The 10,110-nt window shown below is 42.3% G+C and overlaps 1 pseudogene; it reads right to left on the minus strand.

Moving 5' to 3' along the window:
• Nucleotides 1-1,915: 1,915 nt before the first annotated feature.
• Nucleotides 1,916-2,901, minus strand: LOC122122347 (annotated as a pseudogene).
• Between the last annotated feature and the right edge of the window lie 7,209 nt (nt 2,902-10,110).

Genomic DNA, 10,110 nt, shown 5'->3' on the forward strand with positions numbered 1-10,110 from the left:
TTTACAAGCAAATTGTCAGTGGCCAATGTGACGTTCTGCCTCTATCGTGCGTGGGCAACTCTCACATCTGGAATTCCTTGTGGACCAAGAGTCGCCTTTTAAAAGGCTGGAGCTGAGAGCAGCCTGTTCGTGTTATACACAGGGGCCATGGCGGCCAGTCTGTCCCAGGGGCTCTGCAGCCACATGGGGCCTTCACTCCACCATTTCCAGCTAACACCAGTGCAACCGACCAGGGCCGCCAACCTTCCCATCCGCAGCGTCCGCACTTGGCTCACCTTCCAGGTCCATCAGGGCCTTTGTCTGTCTTTGTGGCCGGTGAGGTGTCCCCGAGAGGCAGGGAGCTCAGCCCACACTTGATTGGCTGGCTTTGGGGCCTACAATGGTGGTGAGCTCTCAGGGTCGCCCACCTTCTCCATTCCTCCATCCCTGAAGGCCTTGACATGCCCACGGCCACCCAAGGATGTCACAGCCTTGGACAGCCTTGTGGGGCGTTGGTCTAAGGCCCACCAAGGTGGGGCCCAGGCTCATCTCCCACCTGTGGCTGAGCAGAAACTCCAGTGCTGTTTTCTAATAGCACAACATGTGTCTTTATTACAGGTGATTTGTGTACCTGTATTTGTTCAGGAACAATGAAAGGACAGCACTGCCTCCCTAACAGATCTGATCACAGCTCAATCACATCCATGTTCCCCACTCCAGGGCAGTGAGACAGACCAGATCCTCACTGAGTGCAAAGTCAATGTATGAGAAGTCTCAGACTATTCTAGGTTCATTGACCACACACAAGGAGGACCTGTGTTGAATTTTTTACATTCAAGTCAGGAAATAATCCCCAAAATGTGTTTCACCTTGAGTTTTGAAGAGAACAGATAAAACCACAAGTAACAGCATGTATTACAAACTGCAACTATTTTTTGAAGTTAAAAGCCTCTAGAGATGGTGATTGAAAATTGCATACAACAGGTAGAATAGAAATTTTCCCAGACACCTGGAGTCACCCAAAAGCTATTTTGTGTGTGTGTGTGTGTGTGTGTGTGTGTGTGTGTGTGAGTGTGTGTGTGTGTGTGTGTACTAGTCCTGAGTCTTGAACTGAGGGTTGGGGATCTGTCACTGAGCTTTCTTTTTTGCACAATGCTAGATTTCCACCACTTAAAACACAATTCCCTTCTGGGGTTTTTTGGTGGTTAATTGGAGGTAAGAGTCTTAAGGACTTTCCCACCCAGGCAAGCTTTGAACTGAGCTCCTCAGAATTTAGCCTCCTGAATAGCTAGGATTACATGGGTGAGCCACTGCTACCTGGCTCTGCAAGCTGTTCATGAGTCTGATTTCCAAATGCTGTGATGAGGACATCTCCAGCCTCAGTACTTTCCAAGCCCATGCATTTAATGCTAGGTGTGATATCCAGATTTGTATCTTGAATGCTTTCCATGGCAAAAGAAAGTATAGAATTTTGATATAGATGTAAGCCTTACACATGGCCAATCACACACACACACACACACACACACACACACACACTTACTTCCCTGCCACCAAAGCTCTGTGTCACCTACAGATCATCAGATCCTCTGTCTCAGAAGCCTGGAGTCTGACAGCAACATCAATCTTCCCTCAGCCAGTCTCTGATGTCCTAAACTGTGAGGTCATCTAGCAAACTTTTGGCTGAGATGGAAGAAGCAGGCTTATTTAATTAGAGCACAGAAAACTTCATGACGTTAACCAGGAAGGTCAATCCCAACTAAAAATGGAGGTTTCCAAAAGAAGACATTCTGGAAAGACATGTCAATTTATTTTGGTAAAATTTTATTATCACTAAGATATACAACAGAATTTCCATTCAACAAAGAAATTTATGAATGCAATGCATCCTGATCAATGTCACCCCTATCAACATTCACACCCATCACAAGACAGATTAATTTCTGAAAAAGAGGAAAACCTTCCTGAGGGCGGCTTTGACCTCCTTGTTCCTCAAAGTGTAGATGAGGGGGTTGAGAGTGGGGCTCACCATGGAGTATAGCACTCCAACTAACTTGCTCTTCTCTGCACTGTAGCTGGACACGGGACTTATGTAGGCATAGAACACAGCCACGCAGTACATGCACACCACAATGAGATGGGAGGAGCAGGTGGAGAAGGCTTTCTGCTTCCCCTCTGAAGATCGCATCTTCAGGATGCTGGAGATGATGAAGCCATAGGACACAATGATCATCAGGAAGTCAAACCCACCATAAAAAGCATCAGCCAGGGTGATCATAACACTGTTCACATAAGTGGAGCTACAGGAGAGACGAAGCAGAGGAGGGATTTCACAGAAGAAATGGGTGATGACATTGGGCCCACAGAAGTTCAGTCGCACCATCAGCCCTGTGTGGATGGCTGTGTTGAAGGCACAGAGTGCCCACACTCCAGCAGCAAGTACGCTGCAGAAGGCCTTGCTCATCATGGTGCTGTAATGCAGGGGGTGGCAGATGGCTGCATAGCGGTCATAGGCCATGACTGTGAGCAGCAGCAGCTCTGATGATAAAGCCCATGTAAGAAAATAAAGCTGGGCCATGCAGCCTCCAAAGGAGATGGAGCTCTTCTCTAACATCAGACCCTCCAATGTCTTAGGCATGATAGAGGAAGTGCCAATAATGTCCATGGTGGCCAAATTGAACAGGAAGAAGTACATGGGCGTGTGGAGGCCAGGGTTGAAGCTGATGGCCACGATGATGAGGACATTGCCTGTGAGGGCCACACAGTAGAGGGACAGGAAACAGCAGAACAAGAAGATGTGGTATTCAGGGTGCTCTGAGAATCCCTGTAGGATGAACTCTGTTACTGCTGTGTGGTTGCTCATGGTTCTGGGTTGAGAGGGATTTCAGGAACTACCAGGAAAATCTCTACCCACAGCTGCATGTGACTTCAAGTCTAGGATGAGAGATAGAAGATGGCCTAAGATAGATTGCCATGCTTTATTCATCCATAACAACATGCCATCAAGGATACAGTATACTTACACTTGGCTAAGACAAGCACATGGAATAGGCGTCCATGCTTCATACCTGTAATCCTGGCTACTCAAGAGGCTGAGATCTGAGAATTGAAGTTCAAAACTAGTCCCCACAGACAAGTCTGGGAGACTCTAGCTCCTATTGATACCTCTAGCAAAATTCCTGACTGGGGAATTGCCTGAATTGGCAGAGTGCCAGCTGCAAGTGAAAAAGCTGTTGAGAACAAGCCCTGTGTTCAACATCCACCAGCACCAATAGAAAGAGAACACACAAATCAATATGACATAGCACAAAAAAGCAATATATACAAGGTGCCAGTTAAACTCACAAGTTGTCATTCAGCAGGAAGAAATAGAACTGAAATAAACTATACAATCTTTACTTACCATGGCAATACAGAGTGAGAAACGTAAGACACTCACTAGAATTTGGAGGGATATGGAGATATGGACCTTATAAAATATGTTTGCCGCTTAAGAAAATGATTTCTGTTCTGGAATTTCGTGCTAGGGGAATCATTTAAAATCTTTAAGCTGTTGGAGCACCAATATTGGAACTGAAAAGATAAAGCAAAGTATACTATTAGATATATTTATTGTGATGCATTGAAATAATATTGTCTAGAGTATTTTCCAGGTAATTTTTGGTCAGTCATTGTGTTTGAACTTAGGGGCTGGGTGCTATCTGTGAGCTGTTTTTTTTTTTTTTGGCTCAAGTGTAGCATTCTACTATTTTGAGACTCAGCTCTATTTCTGGCTTTTTTAGTGCTTACTTTGAGCTATGAGTCTCCCAGACTTCCTGCTGGCTTTGAATCATAATCCTTAGATTTCACCCTGTTGAGTAGGTAGGATTACAGGTGTAAACCATGAGTGCTCAACTTCCAATCATTTTAAAGATAGAATGAAAAACTTTTTTGGGGAGGGGGTCGGTCATGGGGGCTGAACTCTGGGCCTTGGTGCTGTCCCTCAGCTCTTCAGCTGAAGGCTAGTGCCCTATCGCTTGATCTACAGAGCCACTTCCAGATTTTTTTCTGCCTATGTGGTGCTGAGAAATCGAACCCAGGTCTCAATCTACTACTGAGCCAACTTCCCAGCTCCATGAAAAACTTAAATATAATATGTACACCAGAACCTCATTTGTCATTAAAACAAAAAGAAGTATTGATAGACATGTCTGCAAAAACACAACTGACAATTGAAATGAACATGAGGAAAAAGATTGATTTCCATTTCCTTCTATACTGTGGTGCTTTCTGAGATTTCTTTGAACTTAGCTCTCTGAGGTTGGACAAATGGGATTGTATGAAACTGCAGAGCTTCTGCATGGCAAAAGGCACAGCTAGCAAGATCAATAGAAAGCCCACAGATTGAGAGAAGATCTTCACTAGCCATATAATGGTCTCATATCTAAAATATACTTAGAACTCAAAAAATGAAATCCCCTAACAACAAATCCTCAAAGAAACAATGGCCTGATTAATAAGTAGGCTAAAGATTAAAGAGAGACTTCTCTGAAAAGGAAATAAGAATGGCCAATAGACACATGAAGAAACGTTCAACTTCTCTAGCCATAAAAGAAATGCAAATCAAAACAATATTGAGATTCCACCTCACTCCAGTTAGAATGGCTATAATCAAGAACTCTAATAACAGATACTGGAGGGGATGTGGCCAGAAGGGAACCCTACTGCATTGTTGGTGGGTGTGTAAACTTGTTCAACCACCTTGGGAAACTATATGGAGTTTCCTCAAAAGACAACAAATAGAGCTCCCCTATGTCCCAGCAATTCCACTTTTGAGCATTTATCAAAATGATCACAAACAAGACCATACTAAAACTATCAGCACAACGATGTTTATTATAGAACCAACCCAGATGCCCCTCAGTAGATGAATGGATCAAGAAAAAAAATTATGTGTGTGTGTGTGTGTGTGTGTGTGTGTGTAGTAGAATTCTATGCCTCCATCAGAAAGAATGACACTGCCCCATTTGTAGGAAATGGAAAGATGGAAAAATGATATTCAGTGTAGTAAGCCAGACCCAAAGAAACATAGGTCCCATGGTTTCCCTTATTTGCAATAACTAATGTAGGTCTAGGATAATCTTACCAACCAACCAGAAAAGGTCAAAAGCTATGTACATATGACCATATAAGATTATGCTAAGTGAAATGAACACCAAGATAGGGACACAAGAGGTTTTTTCTTTGTCACTGTTGTTTCTAATGTACTATGTGATTTTTTACTTCTTTTGTATGTTCTTCCCCCATGGTATTCACCCCTGTTGTCATTGTATTTGATTCCAGTGCCCTGCATCTTGTATATACATTTTTCTGATTTGGGGAGGGAAAGGGAAATAACAAAATACTGAAGCAAGGATACAGGTTGACCCATTTTAACAATGAGATCTACAAGACACCATGTTGAAAACGAACTTTACAACTTGTTGGGGGCAGGGGAGGGAGGAGGTGGGGAGGGAAGGGATGGTAGGGGAAAAACAAAGGAGGGGGTAACAATGCTCCATAGGAAATGTACTCATTACCTTACTCATGTAACTCTGTACAGCATCCTTACAATAAAAATTAAAATGAAAAAGAAGAAAAAGATTGGGATAAAAAGGAAAAAAGAAATTAGCTTTCTGAAAGACAGATGTACCATGTAAGCCTCACTTGAACAGTACTTCCAAGACTCTCCAGAGCTGAGCTGACAGAAGAAATCCTCTCTATTGCTCCTCCTGGAGTGGCCTCTTTCAACCCACTCACCTCAACTCTCCCCATGAAAGCTCCAGTCACACCTACCTCTCCCTGTAGCTGGCTCCAGTATGGGTCCCTCCTAGGCTTTCCTGGCACTGTTCTTCCCAGCCCTCAGACAAGAGTGTCCTTCTCATGATCCAGGTGGCTCAGCAGCCCCTTCCTTGGAGGAGAGCTCCCTGCTTTGTGTGTCTCAGGATTCTGTACAGATTTCTGTCCTAGGCCCAACCCTCATCATTACGGGATCAGGTGAGATCCACCTGACTCCAGGTCCATATGTATGCTTCCAGAGGCACTGCACGCCTTTCTAGCAAGCACTTATAGAGGCTTGCTGATAGGATGTTGAAGAACAGTCTAAAACAGTTATCCTCAGTGTGCATTTTATTTTCAAGGCACTGCACACCATATATTTGAAGATAAAACCATTGTAGGACCTACCACCTTTTCTTTTCCTTCATTCAAATTAAGCTGGGGAGTGCTTGTCTTGAAGGAAAAACTCCACTCTTGGTCAAACATCAACAACTGCACTGGCTAGCGAAAATTAAAGACTTCCACAGGAAATGCAAGCATCCACTGACATCACATGGGTGCAGCTCTTCTTCTATTAAAGGATACCACGTTGCTAAGACATGGATGAAGGAGCCAGCTTCCATCTGCCCTCCCAGGAGAAAGCAATCTGACAGCTCAGTCACTTTGGTGAACAAGTGCACATAATATGCTATAGCTCATAACATTTTTCCTGCGGACAAAAGACTAAATAATTGCCTCTGTTCACTATTGAGTTGGGATCTGCTGAAATGACTGCACCTTGATTTGCTTCCTAACAACAAACTCCAGAGGCAACTACAGTTAATCTCCAGGACAGACTGAAAATCTAGGCTGAAAAGCTGAGTCAGGCTGAAAAGGAGCATGAGTAGCTTTGGTCCACTGACACCCAGTGCAAGGTTTCTGCACTTGCCATGGGAAGTGACTCCAGTCATGATGGTCCATTCCCCAGTACATTCGTGACAACCAGAGGCACACTGTGGCAGCCAGGCCTGGAGAAGACAAGCAACCCCAGGCCCCTTAATCAAAGACTGGGCACCAGGAGAATCTACCAGCCAGGGAACCTGCACCCGGTCTTTCTCTTAACCCAGCTTTAGTCAGGATAGCATAAAAAAATATACCTCCTGCATCTAAGTACACAGATGCTGAGATTCTGTAAGTTTCAACACAAGTGTATTCAGGGAACAAATTACATTTAGATAAAGACATACTTGCTGTGATTTCCAGGGCAGGTGGACAAAGTCCTCATCCTAACAAGAGTCAGAACTACAAGCAGATTTCATGACAATGACCATGAATTTTCCTCTAGACCTCAACCAGTCATTTCTCTTCTGAGAAAAAACAAAGACCTTTCTCCCCTGAGGTTTCATGGGCATTGGCTTTAAGTCTCATCAAGCTCACAGGGTAATTACCAGGCACATAAGTGGAAAGAACAAGATTCCAGACAGCAATGACCAAGCCTAAAGTCATGCTACAGTCACAGCACAGTGCCAGGCATGGGATGTGTACCTGAGTTGTCTTCACTGTTCTCAAACCTCCTGAGGTCCACTTCCAGGACCAAAATAGTGCATAGTGCATGCCATCCGTCACTTTAGGAAAATATCAATAGGTGCCATCAAAAGTCCTGACATTAGATGTTTCTGGTTCATAGTGATTTTTTTTTTCTAAAAGTAGATTAAGCTTTTTTGGGGGGAGGGAGTACAGTCGTGGGGCCTGAACTCTGGGCCTGGGCGCTGTCCCTCAGCTCTTCAGCTCAAGGCTAGTCCTCTACCACTTGAGCCACAGCGCCACTTCCAGCTTTTTTGTTTTTGCTTATGTGGTGCTGAAGAATCGAACCAAGGGCCTCATGCATGCAAGGCAAGCGCTATACCACTGAGCCACCTTCCCAGCCCCTAGATTAAGCCTTATATGGAATTCAATTCACTTTTAGTGATCTTACCTTAGTCCAATTTATTCTTCACAGATTCACAGATTGGATATTATAACTGTTTAAAGGTATTTAATTAATAGTGAGGAACTTGAATACCTTATTTTTTAATAAAAGTTTTAGAATCTTTATAGACACCACATTATTTCCCCACTGTTATTCTATTTTATATGTTACTCATTCATACTGTAAATGTATTTAAGAACACCAAGCTAAAAATTCAGGGCATGTCAATATTTCTAATGTCCATCTTTGAAGCTGAAAGATGTTTTTCATAATTACTTAGGTCTTTTCATTGGAGTTTCACCAGTGAATTTGTGACTCACCTTAGATACACAGAATGTATGTGAGAAAGTTATAGTCAAGCCCTGGGGTTTGGGATTTCAGTTCAGAGTTCTCTGCTGTGTAATGTCTCAGTTGACTTTCTGCATTATACTCTGTGTTCAAGAACTGCCAAGAAAAATAAGTATCAACCAAGATTTGTTATGATTGTTTTTATGGTTGGAACATGTAACAGTAAACTCTCAGCTCATTTGGGCACGTGATTTGCTCTATGATTTCATTTACTTTACAAACAGTAATATCTAGGAAAAAGAATTTGAATATTACTGGCTTTGGGTTTAAAAAACTTGACAGGTTTTTAGACAAATCTGGTAGATAGTTATGAGTAGATTTTTTCTCATTTCATATATTATCCTGAGAATGAACAATACTTAACAAATTTATAATTACCCTGAAAACAATTTCCCCCTTTATACAGCTACCATATGTTATGAAAGGTCTTACTCTCTCTGTCAACCACAGTTGAGGTTGGAAACTCCAGGGCAATGGGTATAGAATCTGTGACATCATCCATCTAGACAAATGAAGGTTTTTGTCTCCTATTTAAGCCAATCATGAAAGGGATTCTTGACTTATCTTTAGCCAGAGTTGTCCTTCTCTGTGTGAGGCCCTTGGGAGGATTTCACAGCTGCTGCTCTAAGTGGACCCTGAAGGAGCAATTAAATTACATCCCTCTACAGGGGATTTGGCTGTCCTTGGTCCCAAGGCCAGTTAAGGCTGAAGTTCAAACAGGGGACATGGTGTTTAAGCCGCAGTGGTAGTGGAAGACACACCCTTGGTATACTAAATTGTTAGTATGAAATTTCTACTCCCAGTATGGGACTAAAAGGTGAAATGCTTCAAGTGGTTCCCCTAAACAAAATAGGATGTATATTTCTTTAGGCTTATTCAACATAGTGCTTTAGGTCTTAGAAGAAGAGTGTGAGAGAAAGAAGTACATTATACATGGGAATGGTAGAAGTCAAATCATCACTATTTGCAGATCATACGGTCCAACACTGAACCTAAACACTGAACACTAAAGCCTCTATCGGAAAAAATTGTAGATGTGATGAGCAGTTTTGGAAACAGTGGGATTGCACATGAGTACTTTTTAAAAATATATGCCAACCACAAACATGGTGAGAATAAGACCAAGAAATTGACTGCACTCATTAATAAAAACCAGGAGCAAACTCAACCAGCTACATAAAAGATCTCTATAGTAAAAATTACAAAACACAGGAGAAATTGAGGAAAACACTGATGGCGGAGAGACAGCACACCATTGCAGAGAGGCAGAATTGATATGAAAATGAGTATGTTACTGAAAGCAATGTACATATTCAGTGCAATTTTTGTCAGCATTCCAATGCTATTCTTCACATAACTAGAAAAATCTATTCTAAAATTCTTATGGGAGGTAAAAAGACCCTGGAGAGACAAAGCAATCCCAAACAAAATACAATGAAGCAATGTTGGAGCTACTACAATACCTAACTTCTCCTTATATGACAGGACCTGAGGAACAAAACTGGCATGGTGCTGTCCAGGTGCTAGTAAAATTGTTACCCTAGCTACTCAGGATGCTAAGGTCTGAGGATCATGATTTGAAGCCAGCCCAGGCAAGGAAGTCCATGGGACTCATCTCCAATTAACAAGCAAAAAGTCAGAAGTGAAACTGTGGCTCTAGTGGATAAACATAATGTAGAATAAGGATAAATTGACATATTCTTTAGTAATGAGAAGGTTTAAAGTTGTAACATAGAACAACATTGAAAACATTAGTCTAACTAAAAGATGGCAGGGATGGGAAGAGAAAACAAAGGAGGAGGCAATAATGCTTGATAAGAAATGTACTCATTACCTTTCCCATGTAATTGTAACCCCTCTGTATGGTATTTTCACACAAAAAAAGAAATAAAAAATTAAGCTGGAAAAAAAGATGCTAGCCATGATATTAGAATAGTTTATGATACCAGAATAGACAATACGAAGAGATCAAAGTATGTTTATTTTTGCCCTGTCTAGAGGGATGGTTGTGGGAATAGAAAAGTGACTGCTCATAGGAT

This window comes from Dipodomys spectabilis, unplaced genomic scaffold (assembly GCF_019054845.1).
Source record: "Dipodomys spectabilis isolate Male_0828 unplaced genomic scaffold, ASM1905484v1 ptg000207l, whole genome shotgun sequence".
Taxonomy (NCBI): Eukaryota; Metazoa; Chordata; class Mammalia; order Rodentia; family Heteromyidae; genus Dipodomys; species Dipodomys spectabilis.